Here is a 26,881-nt window from a genome sequence, read left to right on the forward strand (position 1 = left end):
TTCTCTCCCTCTCCAAAGGAACTGCTATTCTGATATCAATTATTATCAATGGCTTTTGCCTATTTTTGAATTTTAGATAAATGAATTAAACAGTATGTACTTCATTTTGTCTGGATTCTTCTGATTTCTTCACTATGTGAAATTCATCAATATTGTATGTAGGAGTAATTCTTTTATTTCCAATAAGTATATTCTACCACATTTTATAAATATTCCACAATCAATTTGTCCATTATTGGTCATTTGGATATCCTATTTTTTCAAATGCATATTTAAGTCTATTCACATTTCTAAGTGAGTTGTCTATCATCTTCTTCCCAGTTTTGGAGTTGGCTTTATACTGAGGATGTAAGTCTTTGTAAAACATGAATTCCAGATATATTTTCCTGTGTTTTCTTCTGTGAGTTTATTTTTTTACCTTTTATACAGAGATACATGGTTCATCTGAATTTTATATTTACATGTGATGTAATATAGGGGACAGATTCACCTTTTCCACATAGATACCTAACTGAAACATCCCATTCATTGAAATGAGAATTCCTTTCTTTCTTCACTATTGTATCACCATTGTCATATATCAGATGAACATTTATTGACATGTCTGTTTCTGGACTTAATACAACACAATCTTAATTATTGTAACTTTAAAGGAAATATTAATATCTGGAAGAATGTCTCCCAATTTTTTTCTTTTTCAGTTAGAAAAATGGACTAGCACCTTGACTATTCTTGACTTTCTGCATTTCCATACAAAATTAGGATTGAATTTTATCAATTTCTAGGAAATATATTTTCCTAGAATCTTGATTGAGTTTTCATTGAATCTACAATGCTTCTTTCATTGAAGTAGATATTGTTTCCACTCAAATCTCTTACTATCCTTCTGGGACTCCAATTATACATATGTTAAGCCATGACCCATAAATCTCTTACATACTTTTCTAGACTTTTCATCATTTTTACTTTTAACCTTTCAATCTAAATTGATAAATTGATCATCTTCTAGTTTATTGATTCTGTCTTCAGCTACATCCAATCTGCTTTTGCATTCATCTGAGTTAATTCCAGTACTTTTATCACTTCATTTTCTTGCCTAAAATTTCCTTTTGAGCCAGGCACAGTGACACATGCTTGTAATTCCAGCTATTCAGATGACTGAGGCGAGAGAATTGTAGGATAAAGCCTTGTTAGGTAACTTAGGGAGACACTGTCTTAATTTTTTTAATTGAAAAAATATAATTTTGAAAGAATTTCCATTTAACTTTAACAATTCCAAATCTCTTGTAAAATTCTCTATTTGCTTATTTATTTTATTAAGTATAATCTCAGTTATTGTAAAGTCTGTGTGAAACAAGTTTAATATCTAGAGTTGTTTCTTAGGACTTTTCCTCGCCAATCTCTGAAGTCCAATTTTCGTCCCTCTAGCACATAAGTTTACATAAAGTTCCTCTCTACTTTCAATCACTTTTGCTTAGTTTCTTAGCCTCTTTCTGTATGCATCTTAATCAGTAGATGCCTCAAGTGTTGGGCTCTGCCCTGCCATAGCAACATAATTCTAGTTTTTATTCACAATCATATGCAGTTGCTTAAATTCTACTGGCTTCATTACTTCTTAGCTGTCATCTTCTATCCAGTTTCTAATGTTGTACTCACCTCATTTGGTTGTCCTTCTTTCTATGATCTGCTGCCCAAATCTTGACTGCCTAAATAATTACCCAATGTCCTAAAATTAATGACTTTTATGACTTACCTGAATGTTCTAGCTGTCTCATCTGGAGCATTGCCTTCTACAAATTTCTCTTTTATAACTAGTCTTCGGTTTGTTTTTTCTGCAACTTTTCCTATATAATGACCTTGCCACTGGCCCCATTTCAGGCCAGTGCATAAAGCCTACCTAGATCCCATCTCTTCTTTTCCTCCAAATAACTACAGAAAGAAGGAGTAGATATGCTGCACTAAAAGATACTAAAGACCTAGATTTCACTTTCCACAGACTATATTTATTATATTTCCCCTGAACTTCTGGTATCAGTCTTCTAAACTGTAATAAGTGCATTTTAATCATACACAGAAAACAATAGAGTCATCAAATCCAATATTCCCTTGGAGACTCATCCATCTCAATTTTTTTCTCAAGAGCAAAAACTTGCCGGGTACAGCGGTGAACACCTGTAATCCCAGTGACTCAGGAGGCTGAGGCAGGAAGATTGCTGAGTTCAAAGCCAGTCTCAGTAAAAATAAAGCACTAAGCAACTCAGTGAGACTCAGTCTCCAAATAAAATACAAAATAGAGCTGGGGATGTTGCTCAGTGGTTGAGTTCCCAGAGTTCAATCCCCAGTCACCATCGCCACCAGAAAGAAAGTATTTTAGCCACACTAAGTGAAATGAAAACAGTGATCCTAAGTTTATTTACTACTATCCCTGAACATCTGTTAACCTCCAAGTACCTCCTCATCTCTTAAATCTAAAAAGAAAATTTCCTTGATTGTCAGATCATGAACTGCCATCAATGAGTGTGATATACAGTAAACAAAAACATAAATTACAGTAACCCACAGGGTTCAAGATCATCCATTGCCAATTACAAATGTATGATCTTTTTTTTAATTTTAATTAAAAATAATAAATTTACATAGGGCAATGTTGTTTGATTCATTCCGTTATTTTTCCCCTTCCCCCCACCACTCCCACCCCTCTTTTCCCTCTATACAGTCCATCCTTCCTCCATTCTTACCACCCTCCTTATCCCTAACCCTAAACCTAACCCTAACACTAACCCCTCCTACACCCCCTTATATGTCCTCATCCGCTTATCAGCGAGATCATTCATCCTTTAGCTTTTTGAGATTGGCTTATCTCACTTAGCATGATAGTCTCCAATTTCATCCATTTGCCTGCAAATGCCATAATTTTATCATTCTTCATGGCGGAGTAATATTTCATTGTATATATATGCCACAGTTTCTTTATCCATTCATCAACTGAAGGGCATCTAGGTTGGTTCCACAATCTGGCTATAGTGAATTGAGCAGCTGTGAACATTGATGTGGCTGTATCTCTGTAGTATGCTCATTTTAAGTCCTTTGGGTATAGGCCAAGGAGTGGGATAGCTGGATCAAATGGTGGTTCCATTCCAAGCTTTCTGAGGAATCTCCATACTGCTTTCCAGAGTGGCTGCACTAATTTGCAACCCCACCAGCAATGTATGAGTGTACCTTTTTCTCCACATCCTCGCCAACACCTATTGTTGCTTGTGTTCATGATAATCGCTATTCTAATTGGAGTGAGATGAAATCTTAGGGTACTTTTGATTTGCATTTCTCTTATTACTAGAGATGTTGAACATTTTTTCATATATCTGTTGATTGCTTGTACATCTTCTTCTGTGAAGTGTCTGTTCATTTCCTTAGCCCATTTGTTGATTGGATTATTTGTATTCTTGGTGTAGAGTTTTTTGAGTTCTTTATAGATTCTGGAAATTAGAGCTCTATCTGAAGTATGAGTGGCAAAGATATTCTCCCACTCTGTAGGTTCTCTCCTCACATTACTGATAGTTTCCTTGGCTGAGAGAAAGCTTTTTAGTTTGAATCTATCCCAGTTGTTGATTCTTGCTTTTATTTCTTGTGCTATGAGAGTCCTGTTAAGGAAGTCTGATCCTAAGCCAACAAGTTGAAGGTTTGGACCTACTTTTTCTTCTATAAGATGCAGGGTCTCTGGTCTGATTCTGAGGTCCTTAATCCATTTTGAGTTGAGTTTTGTGCAGGGTGAGAGATAGGGATTTAGATTCATTGTGTTGCATATGGATTTCCAGTTTTCCCAGCACCATTTGTTGAAGAGGCTATCTTTTCTCCATTGCATATTTTTGGCACCTTTGTCTAGTATGAGAAAATTGTATTTATTTGGGTTTGTGTCTGTGTCCTCTATTCTGTACCATTGATCTACCTTTCTATTTTGGTACCAATACCATGCCGTTTTTGTTACTATTGCTTTGTAATAGAGTTGAAGATCTGGTATTGCGATACCCCCTGCTTCGCTCTTTCTACTGAGGATTGCTTTAGCTATTCTGGGTTTCTTATTCTTCCAGATGAATTTCATAATTGCTTGCTCTATTTCTATAAGGTACACCATTGGGATTTTAATTGGAATTGCATTGAATCTGTATAGCACTTTTGGTAGTATGGCCATTTTGACTATATTAATTCTGCCTATCCAAGAACATGGGAGATCTTTCCATCTTCTAAGGTGTTCTTTAATTTCTTTCTTTAGTGTTCTGTAGCTCTCATTGTAGAGGTCTTTCACCTCTTTTGTGAGATTGATTCCCAAGTATTTTATTTTTTTCGATGCTATTGTGAATGGGGTAGTTTTCCTAATTTCTCTTTCTGAAGATTCATCACATGTATAAAAATGCATTGGATTTATGAGCATTGATCTTGTAACCTGCTACTTTACTGAATTCACTTATGAATTCTAAGAGTTTTCTGGTGGAATTTCCAGGTTCCTCTAAATATATAATCATGTCATCAGCGAACAGGGATAGTTTGAGTTCTTCTTTTCCAATTTGTATCCCTTTAATTTCTTTGGTTTGTCTAATTGCTCTGGCTAGAGTCTCAAGAACAATGTTGAATAGAAGTGGTGAAAGAGGGCATCCCTGTCTTGTCCCAGTTTTTAGGGGGAATGCTTTCAGTTTTTCACCATTTAGAATGATATTGACCATGGGCTTAGCGTAGATGGCCTTTACAATGTTAAAGAAAGTTCCCATTACCCCAATTTTCTCTAGTGTTTTGAGCATGAAGGGATGCTGTAGTTTATCAAATGCTTTTTCTGCATCTATTGAAATAATCATGTGATTCTTAACTTTTAGTCTGTTGATATGATGAATGACATTTATTGATTTCTGGATGTTGAACCAACCTTGCATCCCTGGGATAAAATTCACTTGATCGTGGTGCACTATCTTTTTAATATATTTTTGTATGTGATTTGCTAAAATTTTGTTGAGAATTTTTGCATCAATGTTCATTAAGGATATTGGTCTGAAATTTTCTTTCCTTGATGTGTCTCTGTCTGGTTTAGGTATCAGGGTGATATTGGCTTCATAGAATGAGTTTGGGAGGGTTCCCTCCTCTTCTATTTTATGGAATACTTTGAGAAGTATTGGAATGAGCTCTTCTTTAAAGGCTTTGTAGAACTCGGCTGAGAACCCATCTGGTCCCGGACTTTTCTTTGTTGGTAGGCTTTTGATGACCTCTTCTATTTCATTGCTTGAAACTGATTTATTTAAGTTGTGTATGTCCTCCTCATTCAGTTTAGGTAATTCGTGTCTCTAGAAACTTGTTGATGTCTTCGAGGTTTTCTGTTTTGTTGGAGTATAGATTTTCAAAAGAGCTTCTAATTATGTTTTGTATTTCACTCGTGTCTGTTGTGATATTTCCTTGTCATTCCGAATTTTAGTATTTTGAGTTTTCTCGCTCTTTCTCTTTGTTAGTGTGGCTAAGGGTCTATCAATTTTGTTTATTTTTTCAAGGAATCAACTATTTATTCTGTTAATTTTTCCGATTGTTTCTTTTGTTTCAATTTCATTGATTTCGGCTCTGATTTTAACTATTTCCTGTCTTCTACTACTTTTGGTGTTGGTCTGCTCTTCTTTTTCTAGGGCTTTGAGCTGTAGTGTTAAGTCGTTTATTTGTTGATTTCTACTTCTTTTGTTGAATGCACCCCATGAAATAAATCTTCCTCTAAGTACTGCTTTCATAGTGTCCCAGAGATTTTGATATGTGTCTTTGTTCTCATTTACTTCTAAGAATTTTTTAATTTCCCTCCTGATGTCTTCTGTTATCCATTCATCATATAATAGTGTATTATTTAGTCTCCAGGTATTGGAGAAGTTTCTGTTTTTTATTCTGTCATTTATTTCTAATTTCAATCCATTATGATCTGATAGAGTACAAGGTAGTATCTCTATCTTCTTGTATTTGCTAACAGTAGCTTTGTGGCATAAGACATGGTCTATTTTAGAGAAGGATCCATGTGCTGCTTAGAAGAAGGTGTATTCGTTCTTTGTTGGATGGTATATTCTATATAAGTCGGTTAAGTCTAAATTGTTGATTGTGTTATTGAGATCTATGGTTTCTTTATTCAATTTTTGTTTGGAAGATATATCCAGTGGTGACAGAGGTGTGTTAAAATCGCCTAGTATTATTGTGTTGTGGTCTATTTGATTTCTGGAATTGAGAAGGATTTGTTTGACGTACATGGATGAGCCAATATTCGGGGCATAGATATTTATGATTGTTATGTCTTGCTGATTTATGCTTCCCTTACGCAGTATGTAATGTCCTTCTTTATCCTCTCTGACTAGTTTTGACTTGAAGTCCACATTATCTGAAATGAGGATGGATACTCCATCTTTTTTGCTGTGTCCGTGTGCATGGTATGTTTTTCCCCATCCTTTCACCTTTAGTCTATGGGTATCTCTTTCTATGAGATGAGTCTCTTGCAGGCAGCAAATTGTTGGATTTTTCTTTTTAATCTATTCTGCCAGTCTATGTCTTTTGATTGATGAGTTCAGGCCATTAACATTCAGGGTTATTATTGTGATATGATTTGTATTCCCAGTTATTTGACTCATTTTTGTTTTTTGACATGATTTGGTTTCCCCTTTATTTGGCTATTCCTTTAGGCTAGTCCCTCCCGTTGCTGATTTGCATCGTTGTTTTTCATCTCTTCCTCATGGAATATTTTGCTGAGAATGTTCTCTAATGCCAGCTTTCTTTTTGTAAATTCCTTTCACTTTTGTTTTTCATGGAAGGATTTTATTTCATCGTCAAATCTGAAAGTAAGTTTTGTTGGGTATAAGATTCTTGGTTGGCATCCGTTTTCTTTCAGGGCTTGGTAAATGTTGTTCCAGGCCCTTCTAGCTTTTAGGGTCTGGATTGAAAAATCTGCTGATATCTGTATTGGTTTCCCCCTGAATGTAATTTGATTCTTTTCTCTCGCGGCCTTTAAAATTCTTTCTTTATTTTGTATGTTAGGTATTTTCATAATAATGTGCCTTGGTGTGGGTCTGTTGTAATTTTGTGTATTTGGAGTCCTATAAGCCTCTTGTTCTTGGTTTTCCATTTCATTCTTCAGATTTGGAAAATTTTCTGATCTTATTTCATTGAATAGATTGTTCATTCCTTTGGTTTGTTTCTCTAAGCCTTCCTCAATCCCAATAATTCTTAAATTTGGCCTTTTCATGATATCCCATAATTCTTGTAGATTCTGTTCATGATTTCTTACCATCTTTTCTGTTTGGTCAACTTTGTTTTCAAGATTAAATATTTTGTCCTCAATATTTGAAGTTCTGTCTTCGAGGTGTTCTATCCTATTGGTTATGCTTTCTATGGAGTTTTTAACTTGGTTTATTGTTTCCTTCATTTCAAGGATTTCTGTTTGGTTTGTTTTCAATATCTCTAACTCTTTATTGAAATGATCTCTTGCTTCCGTATTTGCTCCTTTAATTGTTGATTGGTGCGATCATTTAATGCCTGCATTTGCTCTTTCATCTCCTCGTTTGCTTCCCTGATTGTTTTAATTATGTACATTCTGAACTCCCTTTCTGACATTCCTTCTGCTGTGCTGTCATTGGGTTTTATTGATATAGTATCTAGGTTTGTTTGGGACATTTTCTTCCCTTGTTTTCTCATATTGGTCATGTGTCAGTGAGACTTTGTGATATTTCAGAATTCTTCTATTGGCTTATATTGTCCCTGTAGATTTCCAGTGTATCACCTTCCTGCCTTCAGTAGCCTGAAATCTTGGAGTAACTTGATAATGCAGTGCTTCCAAGGTAAGCTGCCCCTAGTCCTCTACTGTTTCCAGGACTTGGAGCTGGCTCTGTGTGGAAAGGCTCTCATTGGGGGGTCTGCTCCAAGAAGCTAGCCTGGAAAGGCGCTTCCCGCTGAAGGGGGCCGGGCTGTGGGCTGCTTGGGGAAGTCCCTGGCTGCCCTGTCCTGGTCCCTGAAGCAACCTGTGGGCAGGAACTCGCAGCCCTGGTTCAGGGACTTGAAGCTTGGTTCTGTGCAGAAAGGCTCTCACTGGGGGGCCTGCTCCGAGAAGCTGGAGAATCTGGCCTTGTGGGAGGAGCCCACCACCGGAGTGGGCAGGGCTGCCTGGGGAGGATGCTAGCTGCTCTACCTTACTCTAATAAGCCACTCGAATCCGGGCCTGCCGCCCGGGCAGCGCTTCACCGCTTCGCCAGGTGGGGGAGACTCACCCCGAGGCTCTATTTTAGTCCGAGTCTCTCAATGCCTCCCCTTCTTGAATCCTGGGTTCTGGAGCGTCTGGAGATGCAGTCACCCTCTAGTCTGCCATCTTGGATCGCCCCATGGAAAAAGCCTGGGGCCAGGGCCCGGGGGGCAGGTCCGCCTGGAGAGGTCTCTGGCTGCCTTGCCCTGGTCCCAGAGGCTGCTTGTGGGCCGGAGGTCACCGCTGGCTTGGGGACTTGTGGCTGGCTCTGTGTGGCAAGGCTCTCACTGGGTGGTCTGCTCCGAGAAGCTAGTCTGGAAAGGCGCTTCCCGCCGGAGGGGGCCGGGCTGCGGGCTTCTTCCAAATGTATGATCCTGAGCAAGTCAGATTCTCTAAGTCTGCTTTTCCTTTATAAAGTAGCCAAAATAATAGTGCTTATCTCCTTTGTTTCTTGTGAAGATTAAATGAAATAAGCCAAGCAAAACACTTAATCTAGTGCCTGGCACATTATGCACACTCAATAACTGTTAGCATTTTTTATTTCAATCCCAGCCCATTAACAGTCTCATAGCAACACTTACAGGGGCACCAGTAGGTAGGAGGGTATTCAAATATATTTTATCTCCTTGACAATTTGTCCCAAGAATGGATAGGAGTCTGCAAAGTTAAAACTTTCCTGCTCTGTTCCCAGCTATCCAGGTTCTAAAACCCAGATGATGGCAAAGAAAGAAAATATATTGGCTGTGTTAGTGTAAAAGAGACATCAAATTGATAAATGTGTAGTAGCCATCTTCTGTGGGGTCTCCTGGGTGGCTTCTCCTGTGTCTGTCACCATCTATGCTCATTTACAAACATGTCTTCAGCATCTCTTATGCTCCAGTTCTGGGAAGGCAGTAGGAATACCAGCAAAGAGTCCAAACCAAGTGCCGATGCTCTATTTCCTCTACACACAGATATTGTGTAGTCTCCACTATCACCTCTGATACACCAACTATAGTTAGCCCAATTTCACAGATTAGGAAACTGAGGCATGAAAAGATTAAGTAACTTATTATAGTCACACAAATAAAAATCAATGATTGGTTCTCATGGTACTCACAGTCTGCAAAATACAAAGATTTTTTTAACAGAACATCTTAAAAGTTCACTAAATGCAATCTACTCAAAAGCTGGCAAACGCGTGGATAATTGGAAATTAACTTGATATTTGATTTTCATTTAGGCATTCGGAGTTACGTTCACAGCCCTTGTCTGTATCTTTGGTGTTCTTATGTTCATTAACTGTCTACAAAAGAAATACAATTAGTTTTCTTGTCCAAGTAATTTTAATGACTTTTTGTGGACTAAACTGGAATTCTTTTTGAATGTTATTAGAGATAATAACTCTTTTCTAAAAGAAAAAAAAAGCTGTGGAGGGTGTTAATGACAAGAATAAGTAGGCTAACTGACAACTTTGTTAGAACTGGTGTTAAGAAAGCTGGAATATTTTGTTCAGTTAGCAAGACACCAGCATAACAAAAGTTTGTTAAGAATAACTAAGATGTAAAATGTGTGAGAGGATATTTAATCACTAGAGAAAATTTAAATTTAAGTACAAAGCCTAGGAACATATGATTCAGAATATTGCTAATTGATTTGCAATCTGGTTAAGAATATTATTCTTATCAACATGCATGTGGCATAATTTCCACATGGTGAATTTAGTCATTGTTGGTATAATGGATGGGTCCAGAAAGACTACAGCTGTCTTTGAACTTTAAAATGCCAGTGCTACATTTTTAAGATGTAACATAAACATTGTTTTAAAGAGGACATTCTTAAGAAACCGTAGTCATTCACCAGGGAAATATTGGACCCCTGGAGCTGAAGAATACAGCTTAATAGAGTTGAAAATGAACTTGGAGTTTCCTCAGGATTTATTTCTTAGAAAGAAAGAACATAATCAAAAACCATTAACAAACAATCATCTGAGTACCTGCTTTATGTGAGCAACTACACGTGGAATTTATATGCCCCTTCATTATATTTTTAAAATCTATTTTTGTTATCATCTGTGCTTTATTATGTCTTAACATCCCCTCTCCCCACACATATATACATAAAAATACATTATAAATTTAAAAACATGCTTTTGTCATATCTGTACTACTGAAAAGAAAATTCATAGTTTTTGTCAGTGCATAATTAATAGATGAATACATGCAACAAAAATATATGAGACCCATCCTTTGCCCCTTCAAAGAGGCAGCATGGGGTATAAGAAAGGGCAGTGACCTGGAAGTACAGAGATTTGGTTCTTATATTTGGTTGATTAGGACCTTGTTTATCAACCTCAAGCAGAAGACCTTCATTTCCTCACATGTAAAGCAACTGGAATGTCTCTAAGATCTCCTTTTGTTTCAAAACTATTTAATTCTATGTCAGTCTTCAAATAAGTTAAGAGCAATTACTCTTGTGTGCAATAAAAAGAAAAACAGAGCATTTACTCAGGGTCATCGTGGGAGGCAGCTCTCTAATGAGATGGATTTGGGCACTGCATTAGTTTCCTGTGGCTGCTGTAACAAATTAGTACTAATCTGGAGGGCTAACACAACATAGTTGTATCACTCACAGTTCTGGGGCTGAAAGTCCAAAACCAAGGTGTCAGCAGGGGCATGCTCCCTCCAACAGTTCAAGGGAAGATTTCCTTCCTTGCATCTTCCAGCTGCTGGTAGCTATCAACATTCCTTAACTTGTAGGTATATGGACTTGTGCCTCCAACATCACGTTATCATCTCTTTTGTATGCCTTTTATAAGGGTACACTTAATGCAGCAGGCAGGAAGAAGGCAATAAAAGCCTTTTATCAAAGATGTGGCAATAATAAAAGTAATGTTTAAGAGTCACTTCATGGTGTGATACAAAATGATCTAGAGCTAGAGAGAATCAATCAGATGCACCCATCAACCACTGATACAGAATTGAATTTGAGGTCCACCTAGATGATCCAGGGTAATCTCACCATCTCAGGACCTTAAATTAATTACATCTGAAAAGATTCCTTTAATAAGTAAGTTAGTATATGCAGTACTAGAGATCAGGTTGTGGACTCAGCACCCCCAGGCAGAGAAGGAAACTGCATATTGTTTCCATTTTGAATTCCCTGTTCTTCTGAGAAATGGGTTTCAAATGTCAGTCAATCAGGGTCTTTCTCCCTCCCTGTAAGAAATTCTGTGCACATGCGCTCAGCTCAGTTGTTCTCCACCCCTTGTGATCTTTAGTTAGGAATCCCCACAGTTTGCTGTCATACTGGTCATTCAAGTTCCTTCTAGATATAGAATAGAGACTCTGTAAAGTCCAGATCTTGAATATAGTGACTCTGAAAAGTCACAATTTTCATAAACAATATTCTCTTCTACATCACTTGCTTATTACTACTATTATTATTATTACCACAATTGGTTTTAATCTCCCAATGTGTGCTTTTTTAAGGAAAGTGTACCAGTTATTACTATTATTATTACTATTATTAACACCACAGTTGTTCTTAATCTCCCGATCCGAGCTTTTTTAAGGAAAGTGTACCAGTTCATGCTTGAGAACCTGACTCTCCACTACTGTCATTTGCTTTAAATTGTGCAGTGGTTAGAGTGCATCCCCTAAGCGTTCATGTGTTGGCAGCTTGATCCTTCAGGTGACAATGTTGGGAGTTTGGTGTGGACATTTAAGAGGCAGAGTCTAGTAGGAAGTCCGTAAGATCTTTGCAGGCTGTGCCCTCAGAATAAATTAAGATAGTTCTGGTGTAATCTTTGGTTAGTTACTGAGATGTGAAAGAGCAAGCCTGGTCCCACCCTTCGTCCTACTCAAAATAGGATCTGTTCTTCCCACATACACTCCTACCATTCCATGTCATCCATTATGAGGTCCTCATCAGAGACCAAACCAATAGCATTGGCACATCTTAGACTTAAGAGTCTCCAAAACAGTGAACTGGAAAAACCTTTTTTCTTTGTAAACTATCTTGCCTTGGGTATTTTATTGTAGTAACAAAAAGTGAAATAGTAAAAGTAGCAAAAGCTTTCTCTAGATAAATCAGCTGCTATAATGTTATTTACTATAACGTTATTTACTCAAATATATACCGTACTACCTAAAATACATTATGAAAATGTATGAACAAGTTGATTAGATCTGGGGATATCAGGAAGCACAAGGAGTAACCAACATGGATAAAATGAAGGGAGGAGACTGGTCTGTGCTGAGAAATAGGTTGGCCAGATCGGAAATGGTCACATTATGAAGGGTAACAAAAGCCAGACATGAAGGTTACACTTAACGCAGCAGGCAGGAAGAAGGCAATAAAAGCCTTTTATCAAAGATGTGGCAATAATAAAAGTAATGTTTAAGAGTCACTTCATGGTGTGATACAAAATGATCTAGAGCTAGAGAGAATCAATCAGATGCACCCATCAACCACTGATACAGAAATCTGAGCTGGTACCAAGGAGGGCTCAAACAAGAATGGTAGAAGCAGGAGTGATGTCTCAACACTGGATGAGATGCAGTTCTTATATTTCCTTAAGACAAAAATCTATTTAAGTATCTTAAAAGGTTTAAATAGTGATGTAGTTGCAGATGTGTTTAATAATGCAAAGTTGACATATTACATTTAATATCTCTTCTCAAAATCATGCATTACTTTAATGTACTGGAGTCATTATCTTCTTGATACCCTACCAAAACTTGAGAGAAAACCATACAGCTGTCTAACAGGTGCAGCTATGATGTGACAGCTAGCATCAGAAGGTCTGGGTGTTCACCCCAGTTCTACCAATAAGTAACTGTGCAGCTTTAGGCAACTTATTTCACCATCCTGAATTTCAATTTCTTCAGATGTAAAATGAAGGTACCAAAATCTATCTGTAGGATTATGAACAAATTTAAATGGAAAAAAATCAGAGTACTTCATAATTTTTCAGTGCAATATGAGTGCAAGGTTTTGTTTTGCAAGGGATTACACACAAATTGAAACTAATGCTCTCACTCATTCAAAATGCAACTCCATTAAAAATCTCTACAGTCATTTATTTCCTGCCACATTAAAGCAGACCCAACAGCAGAAAGCAGGAACTGGCATCAAACAAGCTGTTGATATCAGAAATATACGCAGTGGCAATAGGACCCCAGGCAGTCCTGATAACAGTCACAATGCATCATAGAGAGGGAACACACTGAGAAGTGTGGTGAATATGGAATGTCAGCATCACCAGCTGCTGAAACTCTAGACAGATGTGGCACTCGGATGCAGGACAGGATGGTGGCTCAGCGTGGGCTTACAAGAGTAAAGGGCAATCCTGATCCCAGAGAAATAGAAAACCTGAGTCAGAAGCTTATACTCAGAGACAAAAGTAGAAGCATGTTACCAGAGGGGGTTACAAGGAAACAATCTGGCATATGGCACAAGACAACAGTTCTGTTATTGAACCCACATTTAAGGTTAAGCCAGGCAGCCTTTAGGTGAAGATAGTGCAGAGCTATGTGAGCCACCAGCTTCAGGTTCCTGAAATTCCCCCTCTACTGGCAACATTGAATGCAGGAAGTTATATTTATATATACCTATTAAATTTCATCTTGTTTCTTTTGGCCGATCAGACCAGCCTGTCAGTATCTTTTGGAATTTTCACTGTCATCCAAGTAATTAGTTGTTGCTCCCAGCTTCATGTCATCTTCAGATTTGATAGGTGTGCTTCCTATGCTTTCCTATGGGTTGATTAAAAGTCGACAGAACCCCGTGGCACATCCCTAAAAAGTTCCTCTGGGAGACAGCCAGCTTCAAAGCCACTCAGTGCACTCTCAGCAAGTCCCTATTGCTTCACCTGTCTAAGAAGGCATCAAAAGAGGTTCGGCCGTCAAATGTCACTAAAATCCCCAATATTGAAAGCCAAAACACTGCCCTCCATCTTCCACTCTTTCATCCTCTCTTGCAAGCTTACATCTGCTCACCTCCTCTTCCCTCCTCCAAATTGGATTTATTCCTTCTTTCAAGATCCACTCGTGCTATGAATTCCAGCATTTCTCAACTCCTCTGGATATGAGGACTACCAGTTCCTGGTCTTTAATACCAGTGTCATTAATTCTTTACCCTTACCATCTCGTTTGTCTTCCACCTCCCCATTTCCACCAGCTTCTTCCTTACATTAGCACAGTGGTTCTCAAGCTTTAGCATGTCTCAGAATCTCCTGGGAGGCTTACTAAAATGCAGATTACTGGAACCCAAGAATTTGCATTTTGAATAAGTCCCACTGGTTCTCAGAGTAGGTCCCCAGACTAGCAGTGTCAGCATCACCTGGAACTAGTTAGACATGCAGAGTTCTCAGGCCCCTCTCTGGCATTTCTGATCCTGAGGCTGGTGCACAGCAATCTGTTTTCACAAGTCCCCCAGGTGATTCCCATACACACTAAAAGCTTGAGAACCACTGCTGAACATATCAAATAGAAATAGGGATCTATAGCCAGAGGAGTCTGTGCCCCTTTTTATCTGTGAACTCAGGTCATAAGACTTACTACCTCTAAGCTTTAATATTTAATCTATAAACTGGGAAAGATAATATTTGCCATCATGGATGGTAATGAAGATTAAATGAGATAATACAGGAAAAGTACTCAGCACAATGCTTAAGTATGCAGTAAATGGAAACTGTATTTACTTATGTATTAGAAAAGGCCAAAATCTCTATTATCATAAAAAAGTTTCCTCCTTCTACCCTATACTACCATTCTAACCTTTATAGCCAAGCCCATTTAAAAAAAAAAAATCTCTTTTCACTGCCCCTACTTTCTCACATCTCAGTGACTCTTTAGTTTGCTGCAATTGACTTCAGTACCCATTACTCCACTAAACTGCCCCTGCTAAGATCCTGCTCTAAATCTGAAAGCAGTGGACTCTGCCATTCTCATCCTTCTAATCTCTGTTTTCTTTCCTTCATGACAGTCTCCCCTTCTTTGATTTCCACATAATACCCTTTTGGAGTCCTTCTCTCAGCTTCCTGCTGGTTCTGCCTGGGTTCCATTAACTGGCCCCTCTCCCAGTACCTGTTCTTAACGCCTTCTACATAATTCATGGATATTTTTTCCCACTCCTGACCATAGATTTACCTTCTATTGACCAATATTTTCAGACAAGAGCTCTGCCTGGAGTTCTAGAACTCTCCAAATGACAACGAGGTATCCCCAACTTGGAAGACCCATAGCACTTCAAAATCATCATACCCAAACACCAAACCCACCATCTACCCACAATTGCTCCTTCTTCTCCATTCTGTATGTCCTCACATGGGCTAGGAGTTATTGAGGTCAGAATTAGTGTCTGATTATCCCACGTGCCCAAATCTTTCAGAGGTAGGTAAGCACTTAATATGTCTGTATTTACTGAATGTATGAATCAATAAGGAGAATGATGGCATATTGTCTAGTAACTTTTATTAAGAAGTTAAATACTCAAAATGAAAAAAAATTAATTGCTTTCTAAATCCATGGTAATACTAAGAGTCATCATTTCCCTTTCTGAATCTCGAATTCAAATTCACCAGTCTTCAGTATTTAAAATCTACTTTCTCTCCTAATAATTACAATATTAATCTATCCCAGACTTTTTGTATGTCTCTTTATCAATCCTTCAAAATTGCAAAAATCCAGTGTGTTAAAGACTTGCACCACAGCCCATGGCACTATTGGAGGTAGTGGAACTTTCAGGAGATGGGGCCTAGTTGGAAGTCTTCTGGTCATATGGAGGTATGACCTTAAAGAAGATATTGGGAGCCTGGCACCTCCACTTCCTCTCTTTCATTCCAGTCATGAAGTGAGTATGCTTCCTGTTCCACAAGCTCCTGACATGATGTTCTGCTTGGCCACAGGCCCAAAAGCAACTTAGCCAGTCAACTGTGGGCCAAATTTCTAAAACTGAGCCAAAATAAACCTTTCTTCTTTTTAAGTTGATTATCTCAGGTATTCATTTCAGTAATGTAACAAATTTTACAGGGAAAACAGACTAACACAAGTAGTTTCCTTATTATACCGGCAAACACTGAAATTCTGTGAGAATTCAATTTACACTGAAACCTGAACACTCTAAGGCAACCAAGTGTTTTCTCTCTGTTGTTCCCTTTATTTAGGATTTCTGTTGATTTTTAACTGCATTCTTCTGGTCTTTCTAGTTTGAAGATCATTCTCCCTGATGGTGAAGACAAAGATGAAATCAAAGTTGAGTGGGATTTTTGTTATTTATCCTCACATGACCACCCCTGTTTTATCAAGCCTTTATCCCCTCCTGATTCCTTGGTTCAAAATACAGTTTCATATGTCCTTTTCTATTATCTTTAGCATTTTTATCACTATGAGATTTAAACTTGCTGATTATGTTCTTATATTTTTAGTTCCTTTAGGAGTATGTGCCCTTGGTATTGAGTTCCTCCTTCAATCTTTTGTATTCTTGTCAAGAGAGAAGGGGGAAGACACAGAGGAAGGGATCCAAGATGGAAATGGACTATCGTATGCCCAGAGGACATCCAAGTAAAAGAAGCAAAACAGGTATCAGAAGCAATGGAAAGCTGAACATCAAGTCTCAGTTGCCAGAAAAAGCAAGAAGAATGGAGGAACTTTGGGTTATGTAGAAGGAAATGAGAGGGAGGGGGTATGAAAAATGGTGGGATGAGACAGACATCATTACCCTATGTACATGTGTGATTACACAAAGGGTATGAATCTACATTGTGTACAACCATGGAAACAAAATGATGTACCCCATTTGTGTACAATGAATCAAAATGCAGTCTGTAAAAAATTAAAAAGTAAATAAATAATAAAAAAAAAGAAAAAGTGAAAAAAAAAAAAAAAAAGCAAGACCTGGGGTTGCCTCATGTCCCTAAAGAGTCAAGTATTTCAACTTCTTATCTGATAATGTGAACTTTTAAAATGTGTTGTTATTTTAATTTCAGATTTGCCTTATCTTAATTCCAGATTGCTATTTAATCAGCAGTGGTTTGGAACATTTCAGCTTTTAGTTTCTCACTAAGTTAAATATTTAATGATCTGTAAACAAACACTTGAGAAGATGCTACTTAAAAGAACTCTGATCCCTCTGTACTTTGTAAAGTGAATGAATTCACTCTTGAATTTAGCTTCCAATTTTCAAGTAATCGTTCTGCTAATGCGAAGAACCTGGGATAGGGGAGATGAGGTGAATAGGAAGGAAGCATCACAATAGAACACTTTGGGGTTTTTTTATCCCCAATCTTTAGCATGGTCTTTCCATGGAGGCTTTCTGGCCATCATAAGGGGGAAGGAAGCCTAGAAAACAGGAAGAAGAAAGCAACAAGGGGAAAGTATAGGACCAGATGTATACCAGGACTAGGAGGAAGAAGGAGACCATATGCAAATACAGGTTGAAATCTGTTTTAGTCAACTCTTTTGCTGTTGTGGCTTAAAGACCCAACCAGAACAACTTTAGAGGAGGAAAAGTATATTTAAGGGCTCATGATTTCAGAGGTCTTAGTCCTTAGGAGACTGGCTCCATTCCTCAGGGCTCAAGGTGAGGCTGAACATCATGGCAGAAGATTATGGCCAAGGAAAGCATCTCACATCATGATCAGAAAGGAGATGGGTTTGGGGAAGGAGAGGAGAAGAGAGGGAGGGAGAGGGAAGGAGAGAAAGGGAGAGGGAGGGAGGGAGGGAGGGAGGAGGGGGAGAGAGAGAGAGAGAGAAAGAGAGAGAGAGAGAGAGAGAGACTCTACTCTCCAGATACAATAGTCATATTTTGTCACTCTCTCAATGAACCACTTCCTCCAGTCACACCCCACCAGCCTCCAGTTACCACTCAGTTAATCCCATCAGGTATTAATTCTCTGATTAGGTTAATGCCATAACCCAATCACTTCTTCTTTTTGGGGACACCTCACATAAGCTTTTGGGGGACACCTCACATCCAAACCAGAGAAACTCCAAGAAACAAATATAGTGATGAGAAGAAAGTCAGAGAGAAATTAATTTAAACATGTGGGTGAATTCATAGGCAGGAGATCACAAGCCAGAGGAAGCAACAAAAGCAAATAAAGCAAACAAAGGTGAGTAGGAAAGACTAGGTGAGATAAAACAGCTACTCATTATTAATACTTGAGATTCCAAAAGGGGCTTTTATCAGCTGGTTCCAATACTTGGAGCATATCCTTTTCAAATATGCATTCACTCATGAGCTCCTTATTTCTTTAGATGACTAACTTTTATCACTCATAAGAGCTGTTTCTCACAGGAATGCCAGAATTTTGTTTTGTTTTGTTTTGTTTTGTTTTGTTTTGTTTTGGAGAGCCACTCATGCCACTCACCCTTCTAGAGCCTTGGGTTTGAGATTTCTGAAAAATCTACCTCTCCCTTGAAGTTAGGGTTCTTTCCTCAAACTATCATTTACTGTCACATATTCACTTTTGCTTCAGCCAGCAATTAATTTTCCTTTATTCATTAGAAATTGGTTCAGAGTTGCAGTTCCCCTTCTCAATTCTAAGAAAAGGAACTGGCAGGACAGCAAATCAAGCATTTCTCAAATGTTCTTCCAATTTATTTTCATTTTGCATTCTGCCTTATCATATTTTAATCTCTATCATGACAGACTTTCTGCTACATTCCTCCCAAATCTTTCCATGTAATTCACCACCTGAACCCATGCGGATAGAAATACATCACTTCCAAGCAGACTCTGTGGTCACAGAAACCATCACAACACAGGCAACACCACAGAAGATGTTGAGGACTGTAAGACAGACAGGGCATGGAGAGCTAGAAATGGGCAGGTTTCTTGGGGCCAGGATCACCAGCATGAAATCCTACACTGAATGGACAGGGGAAGCAGAAGCTAAAGGAAGAGAAAACTGAAATGGTGAGGTGTCGAAGACTCCAAATGTCTGGAGGAGAGTCTGGAAAAGCATCAGATATGGTGTGATCCCCAAATGGTTGGAGCCAACGTTTGGGTATAGAATCAGGAGTGCATTAGAAGGAAGAAAATAGTGAGTGAGGAAGGGAGGGAGGGAGGAAGCAAGGAAGGAAAGGAGGAAGAAAGAAAGGAAGGAAGGGAGGGAGGGTGGGAGGAAGGATGGATTTGGTATTTGAAGCAAATCAATGGACTTTATTTTGATTCTCAACTTTGATTCACCCAGGTGTGTTGATTTCAGGTTCATGAGCACAGATGTCTTTTTGTCCATTGCTCTATCTCTGGGGGCTGGCACATTCCCTGGAATATAATAAGTACTCAATAAATTAATATTTAATCACTAAAATGTCTATGTTTTCAACATTTTTTAAATGAATCAGCCTGGGTGTGGCACACCTAATTATAACCGATTTAAAGGGTCATTGCTAAAGCAGAGATGATAACATGTCAACCTTCTTCCCAGGGGGTTGTCCTTTGTCAGCTACATAGATTCTTATTTTTCCTGCAGTTTCAATACTGTTAAGCTATCCCTACTACTAGAGAAAACAGAATTTGCATTACGTTAATCATGCTTCTTACACTAAATCCCAACATTTGCTAACACTGCATGGAGATGCTATTACTAGATGCTTCAATTACTCTTTGAAAGTTCTTTTCAAAGCAAAATCAATCTGAAATCTTAGATGATAACATTAAATGTATTCTTACCTTGGCTAAAATTGTTACTGGTGGAACTCTTTAGGAAGTCATTTAATGGTTTGGTTTTGTTTCTCATGCTGCAAAACTGAACAGATTCAATACCTATCTGAATTGTGTAATAATTGAACAATTCTTGGATTCCAAGTTAAAACCTCTATCGGAGTGATGATCCTACTGTCATTATTTATGCTGAAGTTCATCCAATATGTACAAAAGCTTATTATAACATTGCAGAAGATAATCTTTGAAGCAATGGAATGCTAAAATCTAGCTTCTTAACATTAAGATGTTGAGAAGCTTAAAAGACTACTATTGTAGTAAACATGCCTTCTGTGCTGGTTGGTCTGACTCCTGATCTCCACAAACCCTGTGCCTGAAGAGAACATGATGGGATTCCATGTAAACTGCCAGAAGATCTACCAATGTCTGTGTGCCCAGGAGCACATTTCCAGTGAACAGTCTTTTCTGAGACCCTTTCTTGATGTCAGTTCACTTTGGAGATGATAACTTGGTTCCTGTGTCCTCACTGTTGAGGAACAACCCAGAGATAGCCATGGAAGGCAGGTAAGGAGCATCACCTTAATTCGCTATTTCTCTAATTGTCCCTGAGAGAAAGATGACACAAGGGCACATTTGAGTGGATAAAAGATGGATGCATGAATATCACTGTGAGGCATTCTATTCTAGAGAGTCATGGGAACTGGGCTTAAAATGGGTCGTAGGTGAAAGAGTGGGAACACTTCCCTTTAAATCTCTTCCCTCCAGGTAGGTACCCACAAATTGCTAGGATTCTAAATGAGGTTCATGGCCATGACTGGAGTAAAGGAGGGGAAAGAAAAAGCATTTCATTTTCTCTATAGTAACCCCTTCCCTTAGCTCTGATCAGACCATGGCTGGCTATGGGTGAGGACAGTTAGCCACCTGCTGGATGAGGGGCAAGAAAAAGTGAAATCCCATGCTGCCAAAAACAAAGGCAGCACCTATAATCAAAGTGGGGCAGTAATACTAGACATGGACATACCACAAAGCAAGGGAAGATCCATGACACCAAGGGACAGGGACAGGTAGAAAAACAGAATCTGAAGCTGAGGTCTGAAGCGGAGAGTGAGAACAGGCCCAACCCTGACAGCAAGCAAAGGAGACTGACCCAGAACGCTGCTGGACACAGGCTATGGGGAAGAGAGAGAGTCCTATGTCTGTTTTCTTAGGAGGGAGGTTAAGTGGGAACCTCTAAGGTAACATGTGTCTAAGGAAGTTTCCAGAACTAAACCCCCAGTCTTCTCACATATAGAACTATTGTTAAGTATAGTGTGTCTGTCTGTGTGTGTGTGTGTGTGTGTGTGTGTGTGTGTGTGTGCATGTGCATGCAAGTATATGTGTGAGTATGTGTTGAGAAGGCTGTCTGCCAGGATTTAAGAATTCAGACTGGCAACTCAAAGTCTCCCCAACTAAGCAACTCATTCCTTCGATCTCATGAGCATACATAAGACCTTGAGTTGAGCTGGAATAAATGCTATTCTTTATTAACTATAATCCATGCTCAGAGAATGTGTTTTTCTCAGCAAGGAGAGAAAACTAACCTAAATCAAGGCTTTTTATTTTTCTCTAAGAGTGTATGACATTTGAAGAATTATGTAGGTTATTGCTGATGACATGTAAGCCCCATCTAAAATAACCAAGAAAAATTCAGTGAGGAGACATGTGTGTGGGATGCTTCCATCTCCTGCTGGCTGACCTAAGTCACAGGAGAGGGATAATTGTGGAAATAGAGCAGGGAACATGAAACAAGCAAACCCATTTGTAATACATAAAAATGGGTGAGGAAGGAGGTTGGCATGCATGAGACGGGAACAAAAGTAGATTTGTATCTAATGCTTCCAATGAATTTTTCAAGAACACTTCATCCTTGGAGAAGGATCTCTTCCAATTCTGTCAAGGTTGGTGTCTGCATGGGTTACGTGCCAAGCAATTGTCCGGTCGCAAGTTAACAGTGCTGAGAGGTGATTTTAAAGATGAATGGGACCGTAAAACATATTTTGTCCTATTCTCCACTTAGAATATGTCTCTGGAACAAAACCTGTACTTGAAATGGAGAAATGTGATTTTTATGAGTTATAGGATGTTTTTTTCCCTTCACACAATTGACAGAACAAAAACATTCAGAGGAAGACAGTCCAATGTCATGTAAGTATTTGTGTATGTGTTTTCACCGTGGTACATGAGGGACATATCAAACCCCCTCCCTGACTAAAAACAGGACATTATTTAAGCGCTGCCATCACACTCCAATGCTTTTCAATAGCTAGAAGAATTTTGCATTCCTTCCCACGAGAACCTTAAACTCAAAAAGAAAGATTCTCCTGCAACACACTCTATTCATAAATTGTATCCACTTTGCTTTCTGAAATAGTTCCTTTAAAAAAAAAATGCTAAGAAAAAGTGAAAAGGAAATAAAGAGGGTCTCCATTTGTGATTTTTGCTCTTTTTTATTCATAATATTTCAAAGACCAGGCAAATTATCATAATCTTTCTAACAGAGATACACAATTCCACCTAAGAATTACCATTTACCTAAACTCTTAAAACGCAAAGTTTCTATTAGATTCTGGGATAAATCATCTGCATGTGCTCACATGTGCTCCCTGGCAATGCCTTATGAATTTCAAGGTTATAAATAATTCCCAAACTCAAGTTCGTGCTGGTATTCTAATATGGATTATTTGTACTCCTCTGCTGGTGTCATTTCTTTTGATTTAATCATTACTCCTTACAGTCTGGCACTAGTCCATTCAGTGTATTGACGGGACCAAATCATCATCCCACCTAAGAATATCAATTGTGTTTTGAAAGCATGCAATTTGATTCATGTAGAAACCACTGTATATGCATCATGGTGTTTTCACAAAGACTCCCTTATTTACTCTAATTAGTATTATGCCTTTTGTGACAGGGTCTTGTCATAATTGTTTAACCTTTTAAGTCTTTTCTAGAAATCTTAAAGAAGAAAAAGGAAAGCTCGACCCCAAGAACACATTTTCATATTCTTATAAAAATCAGCCTCTCTGTGAATAGCTGAAATGAGGCAAAGCATCAAAGCTCAGTATAAAAGTGCAGTAAGTATCATGCTTTGTCAGAATCAGCAAAGAAAGGGAACTTCCTGCCAGCCAAATGTGTGTTTCCCCATTTTTTTTTTTTTCTTCATGAATATCTGCTAAGAATACTAGACTAGAACCCAGTAGTTTTTCTCTCTAACCCTGTTAGCAAGAGTTTCCCATAAGGGAAACTGGACAGACACATAAGCCCACTCCTTCACTCCCCACTAGCCTAGTAGGACTAGACCTGGGATATAAGCCCATCACCAGGGCCCACCACCAAAAACAAAAAAAGTTTGCCATTTTCTATCCCAGTTAAATGAGGACATGGTTAACCCACACAGCTCAAGTCTTTGATTCTGGACCAAGTTACCTCATCCTCTTTATACATCTGAGTGCACCCATATCCCAAATACACCACACACACACACACACACACACACACACACACACACACGCTTACAGTGATGTCAGGAATAGTCACTCTTCCCTTCAAATGCCCACATAGCACATGACAGCGGCAGTAATAAGGAAACACATTAGTTCACCTCCCCAAACCAAACTTAATCTCTTCCTCCAGGAGAAATGATACAGGTTTCTGCACAGAGGACTTCCATGAAGAAGTCAGAAGTTCTGTGCTTCTCCAGATTCACACTCATCTAGAAAGAATGAGCAAACTATACAGAGGGGAAGCAAACAATTGCAGTACAGTTGAAAACTCTTCTGTACAGACTAATCACCCACAGAGTACCATGCTCTGCCAGGGTCAGTGTGGCAGATGGCTGTCTCTACTGGTGCCATTCTTGTAGGATCAGTAGCGTCAAACAGAAAAGTCCTCACCAAAAATGGTCAAAAACAGAAACTGACATTGCATGAGAGAAGACTGGGAATATATTCATTCATATACACATCCCCGAAGGGCCACATGCTTTAGAGGCTACATACAGTTTGCTTCTGTCTACTTACTATATTCCTTAGGATGGATTTGGAAGCATGGTCAAATGCCTTTGGCCATTCTCCCTCACTTTAACTTTTCGAAATAAATAAACAAATTATCTTGCAAATGTTTCTGCAACTTTTTGTAGGCATACATACACATATCTTTTGAAATTAAGATCATAGTATTTATGCTTTTCTTAAGCTTTTTCACTTAAACATCTTGCATATTAATGAAATACACTTTGATAAGAATTTTTTGAATATTCTTTGATGCAACTTTTTTTGATGTTTAGTCACTTAATCAAATATCAAATATCTAGGTATGGATCTAGGACAAATTCACCTATGGCATAAATGTGGTAAAGACTGCAGAAGCACAGATTCTAACTAGTACCTAGAAGACTTATTTTTCTGTTTAAAAATCATCCTCAAGAAATGGACTTGATCCAGGCACCATGGTGTGCACCTATATTCTCAGGTATCAAGGTTCTGAGTCAGGAAGATCTCTTGATCCCTGGAATTTGAGTTCAGCTTGGGCAACATAGAAAGACCCCACCTCAAAAACACAATAAAAGCAAAAAAACAAACAAAAAGAGATAGATATGTTTGTTCTCACTAATGGTTTTCAATTCTTGAGAACTTAATCTTTATTAAGTCTAAATGTGATAAGGGCTGGTATATTTGTCCAATTTCTAAAAATAAACAATGCTTGCTTCTTCAGAACTATAGTGGCATTTGTGTATAACCTTATTACTAGTCTAATTTTTTAGGCTAAAAGAGCATGAGTAAGGCTGATCATCTTCATCCTTCACTATCTTATTGCACACACTGCTAAACTCTAATCATCTTGTGGAAATATTTGTCAAAACAAAAGTTCAACAAGTATTTATTCTGGTTCCTTCTGACTCTGCACAAGTACATATTTTGGTATGAATAAGTGTTTTCATCTGTTTTTCATTGCTGTGAATAAAATACATGGCAAGAACAAGTTAAAGGAGGAAAAGTTTATTTGGGATTCATGGTTTCAGAGGTTCAGTCCTTGGTCAGCTGACTCCATTGATCTGGACCTGAGGTGAGGCAGAATACCACAGCAGATGGACATGGTAGAGGAAGGTTGTTCAGCTCATTGCAGCAAAGAAGTAGAGAAGGAACGAGGAATACAGTCCAAGGCCATGCTCCCAGTGACCTACTTCCTCCAGCCGCATCCCACCTGCCTACAATTACCACTAGTTCATTCAGCTATCAATGGATTAATCCATCAAGTTGATTAATCTGATGATGAGGTCAAAGTCTTAATCACTGCCTAAAACTCCCACCTTTGAACCTTGTATTAAGGATCATGCTTTCAAAACGTGAGTTTTTCAGAGAACGTTTCAGATCCAAACCATAACAATGAGACATGGTTGATGTCCTTGACCTTTAACTCTCTGGAACAGATGCTGTAAATTAAGCTGTATGTCCCCAAGCTGTATGTCCCCACACAAACACTCTTTACCATCACCATGAGAGTTAGAATCTGTAGAAATCTTCCTAGATCAAATCACAAAATCTTTTTAAAAACTTATGTATTAATAAAGTAAAACCCCATTAGAACATTTGGAAGCATATTCTTCTCCTATAGAGAGAAAGAAAAATATTCCTCCCTATGCTAATGACATAGTTTTATTGTTATGAACTAATAGAAGCAATATACAATTAATTGGTTCAGCTGTCTAAGTGTTAGAAAAAATAGATTATGACCAATAATTCTAAAGGTAAAATCATTATTTTTGGCAGCTATTACCTAGTTCAATTAGTTTATGTTCAATAATTCCATCTAACAAATCATTTGTAAGGTTACAGTGTCAGTGGGGCATTCTCTTGCTCAATCTCACTAAACCAGATGCTTCCTGAGCAAACCAAGAAGAATCCTCTATGACCACAACAGGCAACTGGCAACTTCTCCTTTGAAAGTGAACCAGGAGATGCGCACATTTATATACAATTTTATATATATATATATATATATATAAATAAATATATATAAATAAGTATATATGCACATTTTTTATAATATAAAGATTTAGAACATTGATAATTCATTTTTATTATTAAATGGTTAAGATATAAAATGACTTTCTACAGAAATTTCTGTACCCCACCTTCTTTTGAGTCATCTCAGTGTCAAGCTGCAATGGTCATCCATTTAGGCATGAGTTTCAGGGAAGACTTCAACAGAATGTCTCCTCAAATGACTCTGAAGGTCAAGTGAGCTGAAGTTTCCTGGAAAAAGGGAGTCCCAGGCAGAGGAAGCGGTGTATGAAACTTGCAGGGACAGTAAACAGCACTGCACACTCTCCAATGTGCAGGTAGTTGAGAATGGGGAGGCTGAGGGTGCAGAGGGCAGGAAGGGTAGCAGGCAATAAGGCCAAGGCAGAGTTGGGCGACAACACATGGAGGGCATCTGACCAGAGCTCATTGGAGGCTTTAAGAAGAGGGGCATGGCATGGAACATGCTTTTTAGAATGGTTACTCAGGTAACAGGGTGGAGAGTGGGTAGACTGGAGGCAGAGAGGAAAGTTCAGAAGCTACTAAAGTAATGCCAATGAGGCCTGGGGAGATAGCTCAGCTGGTAGAGTACTTGCCTTGCAAGCACAAGGCCCTGAGTTCCATCCCCAGTACCGCAAAAAAAAAAAAAAAAAAAAAAAAAGGAATGCCAATGAGAAAAGACCAGAGAAAGCAGTGACAATATGGATGAAGAGCAACAGGGAGTGTCAAAAATAGGCAATGGGATCAAAATATCAATCTAAGAAAGAGAAAGGAAAAGAGCAGAATGAAAAAGAGTACTCAGATTTCTGGTTGAAGAAACTGTGAATGGTGGTACCAGGGTCCGAAACAGGAAATACAAAGGGAGTAAAATCAGAAACTTATGCCAAGATAAAGAATTTAATCTGGACCATTCTGAATTTGAGGTGCAAGTAGAATA

The 26,881-nt window shown here is 38.4% G+C and overlaps 1 long non-coding RNA gene across 2 annotated transcripts in view; it reads right to left on the minus strand.

Annotated features, from left to right (window-relative positions):
- Positions 1–26,881, minus strand: part of LOC306666155 — a 52,114-nt gene that overhangs the window by 19,661 nt on the left and 5,572 nt on the right. The window contains exons 2-3 of one of the 2 annotated variants that reach the window (XR_013765219.1): positions 26,058–26,178; positions 19,409–19,486 (exon numbers count right to left, since the gene is read on the minus strand). This is a non-coding gene — a long non-coding RNA (uncharacterized lncRNA). Of the gene's footprint in view, positions 1–19,408; positions 19,487–26,057; positions 26,179–26,881 lie in introns of those variants that run through there. The other variant, XR_013765218.1, reaches the window with a different exon arrangement.

The sequence above is a fragment of the Sciurus vulgaris genome (assembly GCF_902686455.1).
Source record: "Sciurus vulgaris genome assembly, chromosome: 7".
In the NCBI taxonomy this organism is placed as follows: Eukaryota; Metazoa; Chordata; class Mammalia; order Rodentia; family Sciuridae; genus Sciurus; species Sciurus vulgaris.